The sequence below is a fragment of the Nyctereutes procyonoides genome, unplaced genomic scaffold, assembly GCF_905146905.1.
Source record: "Nyctereutes procyonoides isolate TBG_1078 unplaced genomic scaffold, NYPRO_anot_genome, whole genome shotgun sequence".
Taxonomy (NCBI): domain Eukaryota; kingdom Metazoa; phylum Chordata; class Mammalia; order Carnivora; family Canidae; genus Nyctereutes; species Nyctereutes procyonoides.
The window spans coordinates 29,977,029-30,002,381 of NW_026575051.1; positions in this window are offsets into that span (position 1 = coordinate 29,977,029).

A 25,353-nucleotide genomic window follows, 5' to 3' on the forward strand; every position below is an offset into this window, starting at 1 on the left:
CCATTCATTCATCAAGTAAGCCAGTGGTTGTTATGGAAGAAAGCAAGCTTCACTTGTTTTTCTGTTTTAATCTGCAAGAGTCACATTTATCTTGCAAGCACCCTGGGAGAAAAAGTAGACACTTGGTTTCTGAGATTTTGTCAGAGAAGCAAAAGAAACTACATAATTTATGTAATAATAGTATAGGTAAATGCAAGGCTATTCAAATTCATTTACTGAAGTGGGAAAAAATTCCTTTCCTGACAACAAACTTCCTTTAGATCATTTGAACATTGTGATGTTTTACATGCTTTCAAGTTGAAGGTTGTTTACAAGATTTAAAAAACATCATGTACTAAATAGCTCAGAACATTTTGTTATCACTTATGAATATCTCAGGAAATTTTTCTTCTGTTCCTTCCCAACAATCATAGTAAGAGAGAGTGAGTAAATAAATCTAAATTCCAATACATTCTTCTCCCACCCTTCTGCTCCCTTTGTTCCATAAAAGCCTGAAGTCATAGATACTCTTATCTTCAGACTCATTTCTTTTATCAATAACCTAATTATTAACTTGTACATTAAAAATGGGAAGTATCAATATGTGAGTTTTCTTACTACCTAATAGGTTACTAATACTAGTGTGACTTATAGATTTAAAAAAAATTAAATCAGTGTTTAAGATTTAATTAAGATTGCCCAAGATTGCAAATCTGAGAAATCACCAAGGAGCTGACACCAATGCAAGCGCACGAGGGTTTATTTACAAGCTGAGCTTGGGTCCAAGTTCACCCGACACAGCGGAGCAGGGACTTGGACCCCGAAGTGGGTTACAGCTGGGTTTTTATAGGGTGGTCTAGGGGATTTTCAGAAGAGGTGGAGGAATTTCTCAAGTTCTGTTTACATTCTGATATGGGGCTTAAGGGCATTGAGCTCTGTTCTCATTCTAATATGGGACTTTCTACCGCGGGTGGGCATGGGCTCTGTTGTCTTTCTAATATGGGATTCCCTGCCAAGGACTTTGAGGACATTCTGCAGTTTTTCCCGTAAAGTTCAGCTCTTATTCACAGGGGCCTAAGATGGCTGTACTTGTGCTAATGCTAAACTTTAGGTGGGATGGCCTTAATTTTTCTCGGCCTCCACAATCAGGTTTAGGGTAATTTACAATTAAATGTACCCACTGTAGCTGTAGATTTTAGTGAGTTTATATAAATTCATATACTCATCTAACCACCACCATTATTGAAATATAGAACGTTTCCATCACTCTAAAATGGCCCCTCATGTTCCTTCTCAGCTTTACTCCTAGCCCCAGGCAATCACTGATCTGCCTTCTGTCACTGTAGATTTGAATTGTCTTTTCAGACTTCTATATAAATGGAATCATACAGTAAGTACTCTCTCCTGTCTGGGATCTTTCAATCAATATAATGTTTGTGAAATTCACCTATGTTTTTGCATGTGTCAGCAATCATTTCTATTTATTGTTGACCACTATACCCTTGTTTAGATAATAACACAATTTGTTATCCTTTCACTTGCTGATGGATATTTGGGTTATTTCTAGTTTTTGTCATAATGCAGTTTATATGGGAGAGCTTGGCTCTTGTCTCACAGAGTCAAAGAATGAACCTCGTGGACAAAGTAGAGTGAGTAAAGCTATAGAAGTTTATTAAACAAAGATAATACAGAAAGCTCTCAGAAATGAGTCGGCTCCTGACAGGGTTGCCACTGGGGGCTTTTAAGGTTGATCTTTTATTAAAGGCCAACTAGGAACCTAAATTCTTTTTAACATATCTAGTGATAGCACCACTGAGTAAGGACTAGCATCTTTAATAGCTTACTTCTTTGGGATCTGGTTATTCTTTATTGGTCACAGATGACTGTCATGAAAAAAAGACACCCTCCTCACTCACACCCAGGGCAGGATGGTCTGGCTTGTTCCCTTATCTTTCTGGTTTCCTTACACCTTAGCATTTTGGGGATTTTTGTGAGCCTGATTTCATGGCCCCCTACCTAGCCCCTAGGGAGAGGTGGCTAGTCCCATTTCTCTCTAACTCACAGTGGGAGTGCAAAATGGTACAAATATGTTGGAAAACAATTTGACAATTTTTTATAACTTAAATATAAATTTACTATTGACCAAGATGGCCTTGATATTTCTTTCAGCTTGACTAGACTTTAGACAAGTTTCTTGTCTAAAGTTTCTGATATAGGCTCTTAGCCTCTCTTAGAGCATTATTTTACAAAATCTAGAATAAATGATCAATTTTCCTCTGACCCTTTGAGATATTAGCATTCTCTGGTCTCTTGAAGTTTTAGAATCCTGGGAATGTCTTTCTCTAATACCTGGGAGAAATCTAATCATCGTGAAAGATAGAACCCCTGTCTTTCAGCTTGTGGGACAGGAGGGACCCAACTTTCATATATACCCTACCCATTAGCAATCACATTCACCAACCTTCTTCGCTTATCTCTTCCAGGATTTTTACACTAGCTCACAGCAGTGCTCAAAACCACTCTTGCTGGGATGCCTGGGTGGCTCAGCGGTTGAGCATCTGCCTTTGGCTTGGGGCATAATCCTGGGTTCCCACATCAGGCTCCTACCATGGAATCTGCTTCTCTTCCCTCTGTGTCTCTGCCTCTATTTCTGTATCTCTCATGAATAAATAAGTAAAATCTTAAAAACAAACAAACAAAAACCCCTCTTGCCTTTTGTTTTGGTGGAATTGGGTTTAAACTCTCTTCCCTATTGCAATAATCTCAAATAAGTTCTTCGGTTGCCCACTCATTTTGTCTGGTACAATTTTTCTTTGATACCATATGACTAAGAGATTCCATTTGTAGTTCATTTATCAGAGAAAAATAAAAGACCAAGACATGTATTTGAAAATGTTAAATTTTACCAAGACTGTGATGCCTTTTAAACAAGTATGTTTAAAAAATCCCTTTGAGTTGTAGGAAAAGGCTTATTAGAACTACTCTTTCCCTTAAGTCTCACAGATTTCCTCCTTGCTTACCTATGAGAAGGCCAGACACAGATTATCCAAAATACTATAATGTGTCTCATAAATAATTTGCTAAACTATTCATTCATCTCCAGTGATCAGTTGGAACTGTTGTGCCCAAGATTACGTATCCAAGAAACCACCAAGGAGTGGACACCGATGCAAACACAAGAGGGTTTATTTACAAGCTTGAGCAGAGCAGGGGCTTGGACCCCAAGGTGAGTTTCAGCTTAGTTGTAAGGGCTGGTCTAGGGGACTTCCAGAAGGGGTGGAGGGATTTCTCAAGTTCTGTTTACATTCTAATATGGGGCTTTCAAGGGCATTGAGCTCTGTTCTCATTCTGATGTGCGACTTTCTGCCATGGGCATTGAGCTCTGTTCTTACTCTAATATGGGACTTCCTGCCCTGGCTTGGGCTCTGTTTTTATTCTAATATGGGGCTTTCTAGGATGTTAAGCTGTAAACTGTTTTCTTCCTGTAACTGAAGTAAAGTAAAGTTCAGCTCTTATTCACAGGGGCCTGGGATGGCTGTACTTGTGCTAACACTGAACTTAAAGTGGAATGGCCTTAATTTTCTCGGCCTCCACAGAACAAAATGCCTTTCAATATGACTTAATCAAACTTTAGTCAAACTCACCTTCCGTGGTGCTCCTAATCTCTGACCCATCCTCCACTTGAGCCAGCATGTAAACCCTTTTTAACAATCTCTCTGAGAGAGAAGAGACTGACCTCAGAGTAAAACATCCTCTGATCAACTCTTTTAGCACATTACCTGCATTCACTCTTTTCATTTCCTCATACCTCTTCCCCCCCCCCCCCCAGCGTCATAGATTTGTCTTTATGAAAGAAAAGTCTTTTTTCTGCTTGGTGTTTAAGATTCTTTCAGACCTCTCTGTTGGGAGCATTCTCCTCCCCATTGTCATGGTCCTCCCTGCCCCCTCCATTGCAATAATCCATTCAAAGAAACTCTCTCTTTTCTTAAGTCCAGATTTGTTTTTATTTGACAATGCTAATGTTCACAGCTTCTTCTGTTCTTATTTATTTTAAATTATTTTTTGTATATTTTTTATTGGAGTTTGATTTGCCAACATATAGTGTAACAGCTTCTTTTAATGTTAAACACATTTGATTTGAACACACAATAAAATGTGTTTTGTTTACAATGCCCTTGCCAACAACAGAATCACATTGTCATAGGTTTATAAAATGTTCTAGTTAAAAGAGAACTCAAGCAGTATCTAATATGATCTTTCACTTTTCAGGTGACAAAACAGAAATCAAGAAAATGAGGTATCCTGACTAAGATTACAGAATAAGGAATTTGAAAGATAAGGTTTAGAATCTTGACTTTATGGCCCTTTGTCAATGACAAACTTGCTTACAAACCACCTGGTTTATATTTAATACTCAAATTTTGCCAAGGACAACATTTCGTGCATTTTGTCTGTAGATTCCAGAATACATCATTTTCTCATTTATAAAAAGTGCAGTACATTTGCCTGTTTTTAAATTCTGGCCCTCATCCTATTATTCATAATACTTCATAGATAGCCAGCAATGATTGTACAATCACACTCTAAATTATTTATCAAGTCATATTTATAATCTTCAGTGTCAGAGATTTTAATTCATTTAATGTTTTCCTTCGCTTGTCACAGGCAAGAGGTCCCTCAACAATAAATCACTAACACTTTCTAGTTTGCAAATTGTTCTCTTTAACAAAGAGAAAAAGCAAACATTATTTTTAGTAGTCCTTTCATTTCTTTAAGATTTGCCTAAAATGGTGAGTATATTCATATTCATAAATGTTCTTGTTCTTTTTGATATATTTTGCAAATGCCAGCTTATTTTTGACAATAGACACAGTGGGATTATTATATTTTCATTCTATTGATGTATTTTTCTATAGTTAAGTATCCTTCTTTTACATAATTAAAAAACTGCATGTATCCTTATTAGAGAAATATCTGAGCTGATACATGGTTTCTTGTTGTTTTATTACTTCTCCCTCACTTATTGAAGTGATAGAATTTCATTATCAAAATCTCTCCATAAGATCCTTTGCCACGATCCTAAGCACTTTATGTATTTCAATTCCTTTAAACTTCACAACAAACCCTCAGGATATGTACTATTATTATCCTTATTTCACAAATAATGCAGACGATTTTATCATTAATAAGTGGCAAATTAGCTGCTCTTCAGCACTCTACCATATCGCCTCCAATCTCTGCAGATCCTCCATATTATTACATTTTATTACCACAGGATTGTTCCATTATCTTGAAACTCTTTTAAAATATCCTTTTTCGCAGAGCAAAATAGTAGAATAATGCTATTGCTATAGTAGTAGAATAGTGTTAATGACTATACCCAGAAACTTGATACTTTTCTCTCCAAATTTCTCATCACTACTCTTCAGTAGGCAGGACTTCTTTTTGCTAAAATTAAGTAAAAACTGAAATTCCTTGGTTATGTTCCCAATCTTCTGGAAGATGACCCTGTCAGCAAGGCAAATAAAGAATTTATTACATGGTTTTATTAGACATACAGTTGGAAGAAAATGATCCCTTTCTAAAACCTCATCCAAATACATTTTATCATGCTTCCGCTATCATTTCATTGATTTAGAACCAAATCAAGATCATTGTTGAAAATTTTATCTGTAGAAATAAAAGCCATACATTTGAAGGTAAAAACTTCAAGTTGTTACTGGAGTCATAGCAGTTTAGATAAGCACTGCAATTCTGTCCTGAAAAGGTGCCTATACTGCCGGGGATGGACCATATTAAGCTTGTGACTGGTTGAGATAAGAAACCAGCCTACTCAGAAAAGAAGAGCCATGAGCTAGGAGTCATGTTCATTTCAGATGGGGAAGTGAGAAAGCAGTCCTTACAGATTTGCCTATTACCACATATGTATATTATTGTTCTGCCAGAATTATATGCTTTCTCATTTTGTTTATAAAGGACTCATCAGAGGTTTTTATTTAGTTAAAGTGATGATAATTTACTAAGATCCAGATGACTTATGTAAAACATATTTTCTGAATTTAATTAAGAAGTATTTATATTGTTCTCACTCGTTGTATCAAAGTTTACTGACTCCAGATTACCCAACCCATAGATAAAGATACAAAGAAATATTTCAAAACTACCTACATACATGTCTGAATGAATGTATGCTCCCAGATCAGAACTTCTCTTCACCTGAAATAATATCTAGAGTCTGACAGAATGTGTATAGATTCAAAAAGTACAATTGACAAACATCCTTGCTACTTTGCATCCTCCATCTAAATTGTGGATTTTAGTGATTTTTTAAATATAATATTTAATGGAGAAACTGACAATCTGGAAAAAACTCCAAGAAAGCAGAGAACACAGATAAGGTCTATGATATCATAATAAATGAACAAGTGGAAATTTCACTCTGAATAAAAGAATATTTAGAAGAACAGGATCAATTCCATAAAGTGAAAATTCCCATAAAAAGGAAGCAGAATATCTGTTCTATGCTTTTGCAAAGTACATATTTAGAACTGAAAATTAGGACATCATAAGAAAGAGTGCATAGGAATGTCTGGCAGCAACAGTGGGTAGCCCATGAGGATTTGAAAGTGAGGTAAATAGAAATCTTTCTACTAGACCAAATATGAAGTTAACACATATGGGATCATTGCAAATATGGAAATTTGTATTAATAGGATAAAATATTTCCCATGATAGCATCAACTCTGATTGTAAACTAATTACCTATACCATTACATTGAAGAATCTAACTAATAGAGAGATGGTTAGTAAGCAGTAGAAATCAAAGTGAAACACAAGTCACAAAAAACACATTGGATTCTTATAGTTTAAACTGACATACTTCTAACTTAAACATAGAGAAAAAATAATTTGGGGCTCACTTTAATGGAAAGATTAGATATGGTTCTAGTTTTAAGAAATATAAGATCCTGGGTCTCAAAGAATACTAGGAAGCCTCTGAATTCTCTACAAGCTCTGTTTATCTATGATTGCCTGTATTCTAAATGTGGTTTTTCAGTACCGTGAGCTCATTGAATATCAGCAACCTATGTTCTCTAAGCTTAGAAACATCAGAATAAAGACGTTTTAATATATTTTCTTCAGATATCAATCCCATAAGTTAATCTGAGTGACCTTCATTAGATATCAACACCTGCCTTCCCTGAGACCAAGCACTGAGAAACAAAGAAATAATACTAGGATGATATCCATTATATTGTACACCTGAACTAACATAATATTGTATGTTAATTATATTTCAATAAAAATATTTTGTAGGAAAAATAAGATAAATTATTAATATTATATATCAAAATCCTTCCAGACATGGAAAACAGCATTTATGATTCTTGCAAAAAAAATAAACTAATTGATCTTTTTTAAGTAAACTTTAAATAGTAAACTTTCTTGTGTTAAAAGTTAGATCTTAATAATTTAGGTATTTTTTAAAACATTTTCTTTATTTATTCATGAGAGACGCACAGAGAGAGAGAGGCAGAGACATAGGCAGAGGGAGAAGCAGGCTCTCTGCAGGGAGCCTGATACAGTACTTGATCCTAGGACCCCGGGATCATACCCTAAGGCTAAGGCAAAAGGCATATATGCTCAACCACTGAGCCACCCAGGTGTCCCTTAAAAATTTAAGTATTTTCTATAGCACTCACAAGTTATTCTTGGTCTGAATTAGGGCAGTCTGTGATATATGTTGAATTTAGCCTAATATAGAGTCCATCTATTTATATAAAATATCTTATAATTTTACTAATATTTTGTATACCGCAAAATGATTTGGGTCTTGTTTGTTTGCTTTTTCATTTTGGCAACGCATATAAAAAAGAAACACATTTTCAGTTTGTAAACCAAAATATTTAGGTCATTTTATACCCTCCTTATTAACCACCTAGTGAAGAAAACCTGATCTGGGTAAACACAGTGAGTGGGTAAAAATCATAATTTTATTTATACATGAAAAAAGATAATACACAAAATCCTGATGTACAAAACTTGATAAATTTCATCTTCATTCATCTACTGAGTCATTTATTAAGGATTTATTGAGCACAAAGTATGTGCTATGCACAACAAATGAATTGATAACCAGAAAAAGCCCTTTCTTCAAATTACTTATAATGATTAAGGAGTGAAAACAAACTAGAAACCATACAGATTCTGACCAATTGTGTAGAAATAAAGTTCATGCCTATTGGTTGAAAAGGGACTGAGGAGACTTCAGAGATTTAGAAGATAACAAATCTCACTGACAAATTTCCTTCTCTGTGGTTTCATGAAATAATGCTTTTAATTCCATGCCTCAGAAAATAAAAATAAAATACGAATGTAAAAATGACATATTGTTAAGAAGAAACTAGAGTGGTCTGTGTTTTCTTGAATAGGGTTATTATTTTTTAATGTAATAGTTATGAAAAAAATCCGCCCCCCCCAAAATTTTTTTTTCACTAGATTGTCATTTCATTAGATTGTCCAGGTAGTTTTACATTTAATTTTCATCAATTGTGATGAGCACCAGGTGTTGTATGGAAGGACTGAATCACTGAATTCTACACCTAAAATAAATACACAGTGTGTTAACTAACTGGAATTTAAATAAAGACTTGAAACTACAAAAAAATTAAAAATTAAAACATCAGATATTTATCTTTAATTTTGTCTTTGCCAACCAAAGTTATGAGATTGTAGGCCTAATTGACCAAATAAATGTCTAAGATTATGTAATATCGAATACTACTTAAGATATATCTGTGGCAAAAAAAGCTGTAGCATATGCAGTGACTAGATATAGAAGATAAAGGTATCTGAGAATATCGGTGTTATCTTAAAGTGTAACAATTTTCAAGGTCTCAAGTTCCAACAGAAAAATAAATTAATATGAATCCAGTACATGCAGTAACCAAATCAGGTATGTTCTGATAACATTAAAATATTGTTTCCTATCATTGTTAGAAATATAAAATGACAAAATATTCAGAATATTCTAGTGATAAGTTAATATATAATAATCATTTAAAAAGATTTAATACTTTATTCTAGAAAGAGCAAAATGGTGAATAAGAGACATGAATAGGTGTTATTATTACAATTTATTAGTATATTTTTCTAAATTATATTTAAATTAATCTCAGTAGACATAATTCCACTAATACAATTCAACATTATAGAAAGCTCATAGGAATAGAGTGTCTTCTAAAGTTAGATTACCATAAATGCCTAAATGTACCTCAGGTATAAGACAACTCCCACTTTCCCAATGAGAATACCCTACCAAGCAGCTTTTTATTAAGTTTGATAATGGAGATTTTGAGGAACTTAAAATTTAACAGCAAACAGTTAAGGGATAATAGTTGATGTTACATATGCATATTTAAAATTACGTTTAAATCAATGTTTAGAAATATTGCCATTTTTAATACTAAAATTCATGTAAAGAAGGTTGTTGTTGTTGTTTTTTAGATGACCAGAAGCATTGAAAAGCATGACTCTCTTTTTTAGCATTATAGCCACTTTCAAGTCATTTAACTTAGATTTCCAGACCAAGTTACCTTCCATTTACCTAAGCTGATTGTGACAATGCACTTCTTGAATATCTTAGGGATGTAGTCACTAGAAATTTTATTCCAATTGACTTTTTATAACACATAGTACTTGTATAGTTTTAGAAATTATTATTCATTTTAGATGTACATATTTCTGATCTATAAAATTTAACAATTCTTTTGTTGATTTGTACCATCAGTTTTATTAATTTTTGAAAGCCTCGTATGTTTTAACTTCCAGCACTTGAAATTGTGAGGTCATACATTGAAAAGAGTTACCAAACAAAATTAACACATTTTATTTAACCTGCTTTCTCCCTCTCCTCCTTCTATCTCTTCTTTTTCCTCCGTCTTTCACTCTCCCTTTTCTCTCCTTATAACTCACCACCACTATAAGTATTTAAGACTATCATTGAATATAGATAGATCAGCTGAAATGTTAGCCTTGTTTCAACATATCTCTATTCACTTAATAAAAATTTCTTCACTAATTATGATATGTACTATGTGCAAAGCTCTGTTCTAGGTCAGGTTATAAATGATTAAGACAAAACAGGAAAAATGCTACTGCCAAAATTATTTGAAAAGCACTACACCATAATTAAACTCAATAAATGTTTACTGATTTATATGATATATCTATTTTTACACATATGTACATATCCATATATACACACATATATACACATGTATACATGCACATATATAGACATACACATGCACATGCACACACATAGAAACAGACACATACATACATAAAACATTAAAAAGTCTTGGGATGCCTGGGTGGCTCAACAGTTGACCCTCTGCCTTTGGCTCAGGGCCTGATCCTGGAATCCCAGGATGGAGTCCCACATCTGGCTTCCTGCATGGATCCTGCTTCTCCCTCTGCTTGTGTCTCTACCACTCTCTCTCTGTGTGTGTCTCTCATGAATAAATAAAATCTTAAAAAAAAAGTCTTGTGCTTATGGAACATACATTATATATTTTTTTAAATAAAAAGGTAACTATTTTATATACTGCATTTATAGTAGATTGATTAAGCTATGATTATATCTTTACGTAAAAATAAAAAAGTATCAATTATTATTTTAATGTTGGCTAAAGTAATCATTTATGATTGGATTTTATACCTAAGAACAAAGATCTTACACTTTACTATATAGACAAAGCACTTTTTTATATGTGTGTGTGAAAAGAAGCCACCATCTCATGACGTTATCATGGACCATTTTGGACTTTTGGAAGAAACATTTCTAATAACTACTGAGTATATTCTATTTATTTGCAGCTCTTTTATGTATAAACAGAATAAAGACATATTATAGTCTCATTTGAGAAGAGGTAATTTCAGTCTAATTTCATATGTTAAAACACAAAGTGTTAACAGGTGACAAAACAGAATTAGGAGCTTCAAACAAACATCTCATTTAGTCTGCAAATTTTGAAGTAACTGTCAACTTAAGGAAGCTGAGACTTCTCTGTTTTCTCAAAAAGTTCAAATGACATTACAATAATGGTATAAAATGGTAGAAATAAATAAATGCAGAGTGAACAAAGCATGGGAAGAAACCACAGCAACAAGAAAAGCCAACACAATTTTAGAAGATGAAGTATGAGTTGATAAATGCTAGCATTATCAAAGTAAGGGATGCTGAGATCTATCAGTACAGAATGTGAAGGAAATCGATTGAGATCAGGCAGGCCAAAAGTTTCGTGAATCAGAGTTACCTAATTCTTGGATTATGAGGGCTGCAAGGCTTGGAAGGAAACAGAAGAACTGAGTGAAAATAAAGCACAAGAAATATTTAAACTTTCACCTGTCTCCCCAGACCAGGAAGGCAGACAACCATCTGTCTTCCACCCAAGCAGAAAAATGGAGTTTTACTTTCTGCAAAGCTGAATGTAAGGTTTCTAGACTCACTGAAACCAAGAAGGGATGGGGTAGGGATGATATTTTACTGAGGCCAAGAGAATTCACTTTGAATCTTCATTCTGAAATATCACCAGATATTTTAACAGCAGTTCTAGAAGTTAGGAAACAACAGATGAATGTTTTCAACTTTAGAGGGAAAATTATCAGCAAAATTATAATCAACCCCCAAAAGTTGTGAAGACAATGCAGTATAATCTTCACCACAACAATAAGCAGGGTTCAAAAACTTAAACCTAGTAAGTGTATTATTGAAATTGTTATTACTGTAGTGTTAAGCCTTCACATCTCCCTGTCAAGAAGTACTGTGTTCTCACTACCCGCTCTAATGTCTCCAGGCCCAGTGCTGGCTAGATTCACATGATGGTGTTTGCTCTGGTTAGAAAGGTCGAAAGGATTGGTTCTGTGTTCACTGGCTATTTAGACTGTTATAACTGAGGAGGAATTCCAGTAAATATAAGTTTATTTAGTACTAGTTTCATTCATTCCCAAATGCAACAGGAAAAATAAGGACAATGGACCATAATGTTGTCTCCCTTATATCCGTGAAAAGGTTACCTGCCCTTTCCACACACTATTCCACCTTCCCTTCATTTAACTCCCTCTCTCCCAGCAGATAAAAATTCTAATGTGCTGCATTTTGAGAATAGAGTTGGGTTAAGGGTAGGACCTGCTATGTATCTAATTTTTTTTACAATGTCTTATTTCTGAAAATAAAATATTTCAGCGTGCAAGTTTTCAAACCTAATATATCACCAAACCACACATGTTCAGGATACTACTGTGATTATGTGCTTTTCTAAATAAGATAGTAAGCAGTCAACAAAGGGTCCAGAAATTGATGCTATATAAGAGATCTAACACAAGAAAGACAGCTTTAAGGGACTCCCAAGGAGATATATATGAAGCTGATCTTGACAACATCCAATCCAGACTGGAGCAGCAGGGAAGAATGCTCAAGGAGGAAAGATACCACTAACAAAATAAAAGTTGTATTATCTGATGTGTTTTGCCACACTGAGTGGAGATTATGAGGCTCTCAGCCAGGCAGGAAAGAGATAAAAAAATATTCATAGATATAAGGACAAACAAGAAAATAAAAGAATGTCATGATTATTTCTTCTAGAGAAAACTATGAGATATTAAAAAAATAGAACATAAATATACTGTATTTTCTTAGTGCAGATAACATTTACATGGTCCAAGTAATATATTGATTCAACTAGAAACTATAGTATAAATATGCTAGGACGTTGGGGAGAAAAAGGAGAAAGTTTGAAAGCACGGTTGAGAAGGGAGTAGTTTTAGGAATATAACATTCTCATTGTCTATATTTGGAAATTAATAGATAATAAAAGACATGAAAACATAAAAGCCAGTAGATTATATTATTTAAAATATGGAAGCAAGTATAAGAAGAAACAATTGAATTAACTGAGAGTCACTTGACTTGTGTGATCCAGGAGTGAAAATAATTTAGAGAAGGGATTCTTGACTTTGGTTATAAGGCTTAAGGTAGCATTAATTTTTAAATTATGCACATGCATTTTAGAAAACAAAATGGAGGATTCATAGTCTTTAAACATTAGGTCCATCAGAAATAGTGGAATGAGATTTAAGAATGTTAGTTTTAGTCCACTGCTTCTTAATTCTTATGTTTTCTCAATTTTTGAAGTATTTAATTTAAACATTGTAAGAAAGAAAAAAAGAGAAAATGATAATGCTGATTAGAATTAGTTAGGAAAGTTACTGAGAAGAAATCCATATTCTAGAGCTACTCTGCCCAACACAGTAGCTACCTGTCCCTTTTGTTTATTAGAAGACTTGAAATATAGCTAGACATATTTTTGATGTTTTAAGTAAAATTAAATATGAATTTGAAACAAAGTTTATCTGTTGAATTTTAATTGTTTAATGTGGCTAGTCTAAAATATAAACTTACATGTGTGGCTCTCATTTGTGGCTTATCTTACATTTTTATTGATATATGTTATTGGGTAAAAGTTAGAAGTGAATAGACAGAAAATAAGCTTCTGGCAAGGAAATATAGGGACATTGTACACAAGAGCACAAATTATCAAAGGTCATGTTTTATCTGGAGAATGACATCAGCCAGACTGAAACTGAAGATTTTTTTGTGTGAGAAGGGGAAAATGAACATAGTTTGATGCTCAGTTGGAAGTGACGATAAAACACTTAGGCTCTAACAACAACAAAAGACTTCAAGAGAGCAAGGATCATAGTATGGACCCAATAAATACTGTATAGATATAAAAAGAGTAAAAGGGTGCCATGGTGTGTTAAAGGGACTACCCAAGCAGTGGTGTTGCTGATTGCAGTACATATAAGTATTAAGAGATGTAAGAGATCTAAGAGGATGTTTAAGCATAAGGTCGTGGTTTCCAAATTAGCTAAGTTGAAAAGAAATTGAATACAAAAAAGACTTCGGAAAAAAAAAAAACTAAGAACATATGATAGAAAAGAAAGAAAAATAATTGAAAGGACATAATCCTACTAATTTGAAGTTGTGGTTTTAAATAGACTAGAAAGTCTATAAATAATAAAGGAAAACTCTAAATAAGTATATGTTTAAATGGGAATTCATTTTTTTAAAAGATTTATTTATTTGAGAGAGAGACAGAGCATGTACACACAAACGGGGAGGAGGAAAGGGAGAGGGAGAAAGAAAATCTCAAGCAGACTCTCTGCTGAGAATGGAGCCCAACACGGGGCTGGATGTGGGGCTCAAGGAGGTGCTCCATCTCACAACCCTGAGACCATGACCTGAGCTGAAATCAAGAGTTGATTGCTTAATCAAGAGCCACCCAAATTCATTTTTTAATGTATTAAAGTTTGGTTGCAAACCAATTGTAAATAAAGCTAGAATATGACGTTGAAGAAAAGATTAGGAACTATGATGTATGAAATGCATTTTGGAACTATTTACACAAAAATAAGAATTGCAACTGTAAAAGCCAATTATTTTCATAAGAAATAAGTCTGAAAAGCTCAATGAGCATTACCTAGAAATATGTCATAATGTGGTTATGTAGTGATAACATCAATACATATAAACACACAAAATATGTTAGGCATATTATCACTATTAACAACAAAAATCCTGCACTGACATCCTAGTATTTTAAAATGATTGGGAAATACCATTGTTGTAGATAAAAAGAAGAAAACAGAGTTTTCAAAGAGATCCTAGAATGACCAGACATCAGAGAACAAGACTGCAGAATGATTAATGATTGATCAGGAGCCATTAGTTGTCTTTGGATAACATGGTCACCATATTTTTAATTTTTACAACTTTATTGAGAAATAACTGACAAATATAGTCCCTGGAAACCTCCATTATATTTTGTGTTTCTATAAAATCAACTTTTTTTTTGATTCCGCATATAAGTGATCACATAAAATAATACAATATTTGCCTTTATTTTTCTGGTTATTTCCCTCAGCATAATATTCTCAGAGTTTTACATGTTTTGTTACAAAAGGCAGGATTTCTCTCTTTTTTATGGCTGAATAATATTCTAATATATATAAAACGTCATATTTTCTTTAGTCATTCATCTATAAAAGGACACTTAGGAAATGTCCACTTATTGGCTATTGTGAATAATGTTGCAATGAACATGAAAATACAGATGTCTCCTCAAGATCCTGCTTTCATTTCTTTCAAATCTTATCTATCTATCTATCTATCTATCTATCTATCTATCTATCTATCTATTGCATTGCTACATAATATGACAGTCCTATATTTAATTTTTTAAGGAGTAGTCATACTTTTTTCCATAATGACTGTACCAGCTTATATTGTTACCAATAGTGTACAAGTGTTCCTTTTTCTCCACATCCTCATCAACATTTATTATTTCTTATTTTTTTGATGATAGCCATCCTAGCAGGTATGAGGTGGTATCTTTCTTTTTCTTTTTCTTTTTTTTTTTTTTTTGAGGTGGTATCTCTTTGTGATATTTAGTGAGATTAAGCACCTTTCCATGAACTTGTTGGCCATTTGTATCTCTTCCTTGAAAAATGTCTATTCAGGTCCTTTACTGAATTTTTAAATTAATTTGCTTTTTGTTGCTATTCATTTGTATGAGTTTTTTTTTTTTTTACATATTTTGTATATTAACTCCTTATCCAATATATAGTTTGAAAATATATTCTTCAATTCTGTAGGTAACCTTTTCAATGTATTGATTTTTTTTTTCTGTGAAGGAGCTTTTTAGTTAGATGCAGTCTCACTTTTTTTTAATTTTAGTTTTATTGCCTGCACTTCTAATGACTTATCAAAAAAAATCATTACCCATACATGTGTCAAGGAATTTTTCCCCCTATATTTTCTTCTAGGATCTTCATGATTTCAGGTCTTACATTTAAGTCTTTATTCCATTTTGAGTGATTTTTGATATGGGTCAAGTTTCATTCTTTTGCATTTGGCTGTCTAGTTTTCCCAACACCATTTATTAAAGAAACTATCTTTTTCTCGTTAACATATTCTTGGCTTCTTTGTTGTTAATTGACCTTATGTGTATGGGTTCATTTCTCTGCTATCTACTCATTTCCATTGATCTATGTGTGTTTTTATGCAAGTACCATGTTTTGATTATTGTAGCTTTGTAATATAGTTTGAAATCCAGAAATATGATGTCTTCATCTTTGTTCCTCTTTCTCAAGATTGCTTTGGCTTTTCGGGATCCTTTTTGGTTCCATATAGATTTTAGGATTTCTTTTTTCTATTCCTGTAAAAAATGGCCATTGGAATTTTGGTAGGGATTGCATTGACTCCATAGATACTTTTGCATGGAAATTTTCACATTAATCCTTGCAATCCAAGAACTTGGGATATCTTTCCATTTATTCATGTCTTCTTCAATTTCTTTCATCAATGTCTTATAGTTTGCGTTGTCCAAGTCTCTTTCACCTTCTTGGTTAAATTTATTCCTAAGTAGTTTATTGTTTTTGATGCTATTTTAAATGGGAATGCTTTCTTGATTTTTCTTAGATAGTTCATTGTTAGTGTACAAAAATATAGCTGATTTTCGTATGTTAATTTTGCATCCTGAAACTTTACCAAATTTATTTATTAGTTCTAATAGTTTTTCCTGTGGAATCTTTAGGATTGTCTATGTAAAAGATCGTATTGTCCACAAACAATTTTACTTCTTCCTTTCTAATTTCGGTGCCTTTTTTTTCTCCTGGCCTAATTGATCTAGCTAGAACTTTAAGTGCTATGTTGAGTAGAAGTTAGGAGAGCAAGCATCCTTGTCTCATTTCAATCACTATATGCTTTTAAACAAGCTTTCAGTAAAATTCCACATAACACATTAACTTTCTATTATTTTCTATTTCTTTTACACTAAAAATATATGCTGCTTTATTTGTACTAAAATTAATAGAATCAAAAAAGTGGGTCAAAGGAGATACATAAAAGATAAATCGTTAAGCAAAATGACTTTTCAGGATATTAAAGTGATTTTTTAAACATCCAGAAAGGAAAAAGATATTCATGTCATTGGAGTAAGCTGATGACTTGACGTTCTATTTAATTCTACTCTTTAGATAATAACTTTATTATAACTTTATTAATATCTGGAGGAAAAATCACTTAAATCTTTTGCCAAAATAACAGTGCTTGCTTACCATTTAGCAATTTTCTCATTCCTATTTTTTTCCTTGAAGCTGTTTGCATATTCCACAGGCTCATTCGTTATGTTTATCTTTCTTACCATATCTAATTGAATGGAATAGGATGATTTGGCTCATTCTGTGCACAGTGTGGTCTCTGCAGGCATGCTTCTCAATTCATTTTAATATCCTAAAAGAAAACCCTATTACTGCAGATAACTTTCAGATCAAAATGTAAACATGCCAGTCTATTGCCTTACCTTGTTTGAAATCACAGGAGTCATAAGACAGAAATTCTTAGGGTCTAATACAAATGTCTTTGAAATAAGGATAATGAACTTTGTATTACAGAGAATAAAGCTCCAGAAGAGTCTTGTGCTTTATTCTGGTCGTGTAGAGATGCTATGTATCATATTCATCTAATTTACTTTCATATTATAGTGGCAGTAAAGGAAAGAGACTCTTTGGAAGTTATAAATTAATTTTAACAAAACTCAATAAATAAGAGGAAGGTAGAGACTAAATCAGTGAGTCAAAAAGGACTAAGTAATCAGACATTTATGAGTTTACTGTATCCATTTCTACCATCCAAAGGCCAACATGTAATAGAGGATGATGGTTAAACAATTAGGGGATTAAATTTAAGGAAAAGGAAATGAGATGATGGATTATTATAAATTTTAAAAGCTAATTTAATGTCATAAAATGTAGTAATCAGCTATTTATAATTTCAACTTAAAATAGCAAACATTGGGGCTAGACTAATGACAAGAAGAAGCTTCCTACTCATTTGGAGAAGTTTAAACTTGCTGTTACATATGTGTTTATCTTGCTTGTAGTGGTTGTCCCAAGGCTTTCTCTGTAAAGTATGTGAACATGTTTTCTACTATAATTTTGGTATATGCAAAACAAGAGGATGACAGAAAAAATTGTAAATAGGTACAATAGAGGTACATTTTGAGGTAAAAGGCTGTGAAAAAACATAGAAGAAAAGAGATAAAAAATCTCTGTCAACAAAAGGGATGTCCATTTTTATGAGGCTCTATCAACAAGCTATGTCCTATTTCCATCTTAACTCATTTTGGCAGCTGTGTTTCAGAAGCCACTCAAGGTTTAAAAGAACCTTGATTCAAAAGAACTATCTGTCAATGTTATTTGAGAAAATAGTCACAGGATATTTAGTCATTGATTTAACTGTAATGATTGTGACTGAAAAACATTTCCCAGGAAAAATAAATTACCTTGTAGGAAATAATCCTTTGGCAATACTACCTTGAAATGTACATACTGTAGTTTTGTTGCATTTGTTCAAGACAGAGCATAAGGCCTTCTAGTATGCATTTCTGAGATCTCTCTGAGTATTCTTGCTAAGACCAGGGTTTAACTGATATTAAGATAAGCCCAGTAAATGGATAAAACACAGTTTTCAAATTTTAGTATGTGGCTCAGTTACCTGGAAGATTTGTGAAAATATAGGTTGTTAAGTCTAAATTCCAGAGTTTCTGAATCAATAAGTCTAGGGTGGAGCCTGATAATTTACATTTGTAATAAGTCTCAAGTGGTACTGATGCTTCTTGTCTGGAGACTACCTTTTGAGTATTAGTTTTCTAAGACACAGTATAATTATTGTTAGCATGATCATTATGAAAAAGATACTAACCACTTAGATCCAATTAGATGATCTTGATTCATATAATTTTATGTATTTGTATATTATTTGTATATTATGTGACATTTCTATTATTAATATATATTAAATGATATAAATTATTTAAGCTGAACACAGACACATTTGAACTTTCAGGAAAATGAGCATTGGACATACCGTAAATTAAAAATTTAGTATTATTCCCAATTGATTTGCAAATTTTATGTAATTTTATAAAAACTTCATCATTTGAAACCATATGGAACTCTGCAAAGAAAAATATATTGTTTAAGGTAACTTATATAATCTGTATAAACCTGACTTACTAAAAAATTGCAACATAATATTACTGTCATTTGTGGCTAAGTAACCTTATCAGAAAAACTATATGGACTCTTAGGTCACCAGAGTACTTCATAAGAGCAACATTTTCACAAGATAAATAGGGTAATTAATATAACTTAGAAACAAATGGAATATATACACAACGGTGAGCTATGTTACAAGATAAAAATCAATATGATGATCTAATAGTCTTCCTGTGGAGATATTAATGTTTGACCACAGTTTTTAATGAAGCTGTAGTTGACGCTTACAAGCCAATTTTTGCAATGAATAAAATGACAAGGTGCTAAATAAATATATTGCAATGTAAACCTATAAATCTCTGTAGAAGTTATTGCTCAAATTTTATTTTTTCTTTTTGTTCAGACTGGATATTCACACTTTTTTTAAGTTCCTATCTTGGTTTTATCATTTTCCTCTAAACAGTATTATATTAAAGATAAGATGAGGCACAGGAACACTATGATCTAAGTAACTTTTTAACTTCAAAGAGCGAGCAAGAAATTTAAAGTCACGTTGGGAATTTCTAATTATGATTTTTTAATGATCCTTGCTAAGGTAGTTAATATTAACACTTCCTGTCCAAGATAAATCAGGACGGAATTAGAGAAATTAAGCAAGTTATATTCACAGCACCATGTACAAACACAAACACACTCTCACACACATTATGCACTTCTGTAGAGTAAGTCAATATGAATTGAAGGATCAGACTCATGTTTAAGGAACATAAATCTCAAATGTCAAGCATATTGAAAACCATACAATGGCCATGCCATTATGTATTCTATTTCAGAAGCTTTTTTGCAAAAAGCTCTTCTGTGACATTGGTTTTCCTCCATGGAGAGATATCTATGTTCCCTCTGTCTGAACAGTGACTGACTTCGTAACTATCTTATCCAATGGAATACGGCAGAAAGGACACGATGGGAAATTTAAGAAAAGGTAATAAAATGGAGTACAGTTTCTACTTGTGACTCTCCTCTGTGTTTGTGTGTGTGTGTTTCATTTTTATCTCTAATGCTTCAAGCTTTTATCTCTAATGCTGCAATGTTTCACATTCTATATCCTTACATTTTTTTGTTCTTGTTAATTTCTGCCCATTTTTGCTGATCTTTTTTTGATACTACAAGGTCAGGTGCACACAAGTTTATTTTTTAAAAAAATGTTTTGGAGGCTCTTGTTTTCTTTCTTTTAAAACTATCATTCCCATTTGTCCTTCACAGTTTTTTTATGCTTTAAAAATCATTTGAAGTATACCAATATTATTGTACCAGCTGTCTTCATTTATCATTTGAAACATTTCTATTAGAGTCTATTTGTAATAATTCTCTTCTAAGATTGAAATAGATCAATCATAGCATCTTTTAAATCTCAGTGTGTGCCTATTAATAAGCATTATTAATTTATTAAAGATTTCTATGATAATATAATATTTGAACTATTTCTAAATGTCACTTTGTATTTTGCTTACAATGTTTTCCCTGTGTATTATTTTCCCCTCATCTTTAACTGAAAGATATATGTTAATATATATATTTTTCCCATGATGGTTTTCTTCTTTAATAACTTACCTTAAATATTTTTATGCCTCAAAATGTTTATTGTTTCTGTCCTTTCCCAGATTAAGACAAGGAACATAACATGTCTTAGTTTTCTCTGAAATGTGTTCTTGGATCTTATTTGTTATTGTTGTATATAGTATTTTAGGTGAGTCTTTCTTAATTCACCTGCAAACTGAATATTAGTATTTCAAATTAATTAGATGAAAAATCATAAGTTATTAAGTATTTGCTAACCACTCTCCCTTTGATTATTTATGTTTTAGCTAATACATACTTTCAGCAAGTTTCAGAGGAGATATACATTTGTATTGCTATGCCTAAAAATATTTTTATTTATTTCTTTAAATCTTAGAAGATATATATTTTATTTTCCCTAAGAATTGAAGTGATATTCCAATGTCTTTTGGAAACTAATTTTAAATATAATATGCATTTAGGGGTGCCTGGGTGGCTCAGTTGGTTAAGTACCTGTCTTCACTTCAGGTCAGGATTTCAGGCTCAGCAGGGAGTCTGCTTCTCCCTCTCCCTCTGACCACTGCTTGAGCTTTCTCTCTCTTTCTCTCTCATAAATAAATAAAATCTTAAAAAACAACTATTGTAATTGTTCACACAAAATCTAAATTTTCTCTCTCTAGTTGCCATTAATATTTTCTTATTTACTACATACTTTTTTGCTTCTTTATGTTTGTTTTTATTTATTCATACTTTCCTTCATGTGTCTTTTCAGTTTAAGGACTCATATCTTCTGTAACTTAAGAAACATTTCATATAATATGTATTTGGATATTGTCTTTTCATCATTTCTTATAGTCTTTTTTTTAAAAGAAGATATTTATTTATTAATGAGAGAGAGAGAGAGAGAGAGAGAGAGAGAGAGAGAGAGAGAGAGGCAGAGACACAGGCAGAGGGAGAAGTAGGTCTCATGCAGGGAGCCTGATGTGGGACTCAATCCAGGACCCCAGGATCACGACCTGAGCCGAAGGCAGACGCTTAACCGCTGAACCACCCAGGCATCCCTCTTATATTCTTTTCTTATAGAATGTTTATTAAATGCCCACTTGAAACTTTCTTTACTGAATCCACTCTACACTTTATCTCTTATTAATTCATTTTTATTTCAATAACTGATTTTTATTTATATATTTTTCTTGCTTAGATGTCTTCTTTCTTTTTTTTTATGTCTTCTTTTCATATTCGTTTTTCCCCCCATAAGTTCTTGTCTTTGGTTATGGAGGTAAGTATTTCCTTTAGATTTGAGAAACTTAAACACACTGATAAGTTGCCCTTTTCACATTGCATTACAATTGCAATTTCCTCAGGAACAAAATCTTTAGTTTATTGATTTTGTTGGAATTGATAGAGATTTTTTCCTCTGGGTTTAACATTATAGCTTGTATGGGCACCTGGATGTTCAATGGTTGAGCATCTACCTTTGGCTCAGGTCATGATCCTGGGGTCTTGGATGGAGTCCCGCATCAGGCTCCCCTCAGGGAGTGCTTGTCCCTCTGCCAATGTCTCTGCCTCTCTCTCTGTGTCTCTCATGAATAAATAAATGAAATCTTTAAAAAAATTTTATTCCTAAGCCAGTGCCCTGTTACCCATCTTGTAGGACTGTGTATGATCTATCCTATCACTTTAAAAAAAAAACAACTGCTATTTGTTATGAATAACAGTCTTGAGTAGTGAGTAGTGGGCACGTTTTGTAAATCTTTAGTTCACGCAGTGAGCCTGGGTCAAGTCCGAAGCCATTGTTGTCTATTTTCTATTCTAATTTCTACCTCCACAATCTGCTTTATTTGTTTCATTTAAGGTCCACAAAGAGAATTTTTTATAAGTATTATGTTTGGATTTGTCTATAAATTATTAATTTCATTATCTTGACCAGAATTATAAACATATCCACACATACACATATATGTATGTGCATATATGTGCTATGTGTGTATATATACATATATATGTGTATGTATGTATATATATGTCTTTTTGAGAGAGAGGAGAGAGAGAGAGAGAGAGAGAGAGAGAGAGCACTTGCGAGTGGGAGGAGGTGCAAAGGGAAAGAGAAAGAGAGAATCTTAAGCATTCTCCACATCCAGCATGGAGCCCAACTCGGGCTCTACCGCATGACATGACCTGAGCCAAAAACCAAGAGTCAGAGACTTAGCTGATGGAGCCACCCATATATATGTCTTATTTTAAAGATTATGATATTCTCTTTTGAATTGGGGTGCAGGGTATAAATATTATATGAAAAGGGGATTAACTTTTGTAATGCCTTTTCTATATCTTTATTTCAGTGTTATACTTGTCATAGAATGATATAAAGACTATTCAGTGACTGTTTCCAAAAACTGTGATGCTGTCAGATACTCTTTTTTTGCAAGACTGTCAGAGTTCCCAATTTATTCTAGTAATAAGACTTCTAATTTGTGAAATATGACTCCATTTAGGAAATACTTTTCTAAGATGTCTGTTTGCACCATATGCACAGAATTATTAAACATTTCTTCAATAGTTAGGACATGCTACAGTTTGAGAACTGACTAGATCTCAAAATAATGTGTCATCTGATATGTAGACTCATGAAATACTTGGTTTCTAAAAGGAAATATTCTAATGAGATTAAATGTACTTAACAGTGTAGTATATCTGTTGCTAACTGAAAATGTATTATCAAGAAAAATTAACAAATCTTTCCAACTGCCATATACATTCTTGAATATGGTGCATTGTCTACTTCACCACTTTTTCATATTTTAGATAAATTAGTGGTTAATGTTAGTGTGTATATAAATAGTATATATGTTGTATATACAGTATATTATATACATATACATATCATACATCATAGGATGTATATATATTATATACACACCACAAACTTTCTCACACAAGAATTCTGCACCTTTTGTGCCCCTTCTAACACAACTTTACATGATCATCTTGTAATTGGATTCTTTATCAAGAATTGTTTGATACAGCAATCTGATTGCAAACATGTTTTGGAGAACTGTCAATCTGAAGAAAGAAAGGAGAATCATAATAAAAAGGAGAAAAAAATAGAGTTCTTCAAGGCAAAGAGAATATTTGAATAGGGTCTACAAGAGAATCTTTTGTAATGCTGCTAGTTAGAGGTTGGAATATTAATTAAAGCTAAATATGAATTCCCTTTCTTACCTTTACATCTGGAACTTTGATTTACTTTTTTAAGCAATCCATATTCACAAGCCTTATTTTTTTTAATTTTTTTATTTATTTATGATAGTCACACACAGAGAGAGAGAGAGAGAGAGAGAGGCAGAGACACAGGCAGAGGGAGAACCAGGCTCCATGCACCGCGAGCCTGACATTGGATTTGATCCCGGGTCTCCAGGATCGCGCCCTGGGCCAAAGGTAGGTGCTAAACCACTGCACCACCCAGGGATCCCCACAAGCCTTATTAAAATTAATTCTTCTTTTCATTTTTAACATGGCTTCTCAAAAATTATGATTTCAAAACTATAACTTTCCTGTTTGCCATCATTATGAACAAAGACCATGAAGACTTTAGAGTGTAGTCAAAGAAAAATCACCTTAAAAAGAAAAATCTACTATAGCTTAAAACAAGGACCAATTAAAATAATCTATTTTTCTTACTAATGTATTTCTTAAATATCTAGAGCTTAATGTTTTGTACTTAAAATTTGTTCATCTAAAATTATTAATAAGCAGTATTTTCTATGAGAGGGTTAACCTCTTGAAAATAAATAATTTACTTATGTTCTAATTCCATAAATTAATTCCATAAATTCCATAAATCCATCTAATTCCATAAATTCCATTAAAGCTTTAATTCCATAAATTTGAATAAATTAACTCAGTTGAAGACTTGCCTTATTATTTGGAGGCCCAATACACTGTCATAACTTCACAAGTAGGCTATGTATGCCCTTAATCTCACATTCTTATCATAGATGTATCATGTCACCATCTACTAGGTACACACACAAACATCCTAGAGACATCTTAGACTATCTACTTCCCTTTTTCTCTACCTCCTATGGCTAGTCAATTACCAGCTCATATGCTCTACTCTCTAAACATACTTAAAATCCATCCCTCATCTCCACACTCTTTTTTTTAACATATTAATACTTTTTATTTAACATTTATATTTAAGTAAGAAGATAGGTACATTTAGATTTTTTTTTTCATCTCCACACTCTTTAATAATTTCCAAAAAGGGGAACATTGTCAAATTTCTCCTTCAGATTCACCAATCCCATCTGGCATAAGTGATTGTTCAAACATTTTCAGATCTCATAGTACATTGTTCTTAATAAAACCATTTGAACGGCCCCTCCATTTTCTTTAGAATAAAACTCACTTTCATATTAAGGCCATTTATTATTTTTTTCCTCAATGATCTCTTCTGTTTCATTCCTTATCATATATTTACATAATAATTATTTTACATAAATTATTTTTACATAAAACATATTTACAGTGCTTGCTAGGTATCATATACTGTTCCAAATGCTTTACAAAACCCTGCCCTGTAAGTTGATGTAGCTCTCATTTCCATTTAACAGATGAGGATGCTGAGGAATAGAGCAGTAAAGTCACTTGGCCATAGTTACAGCTACTAAGTGGCAGAGCCTGAATTTG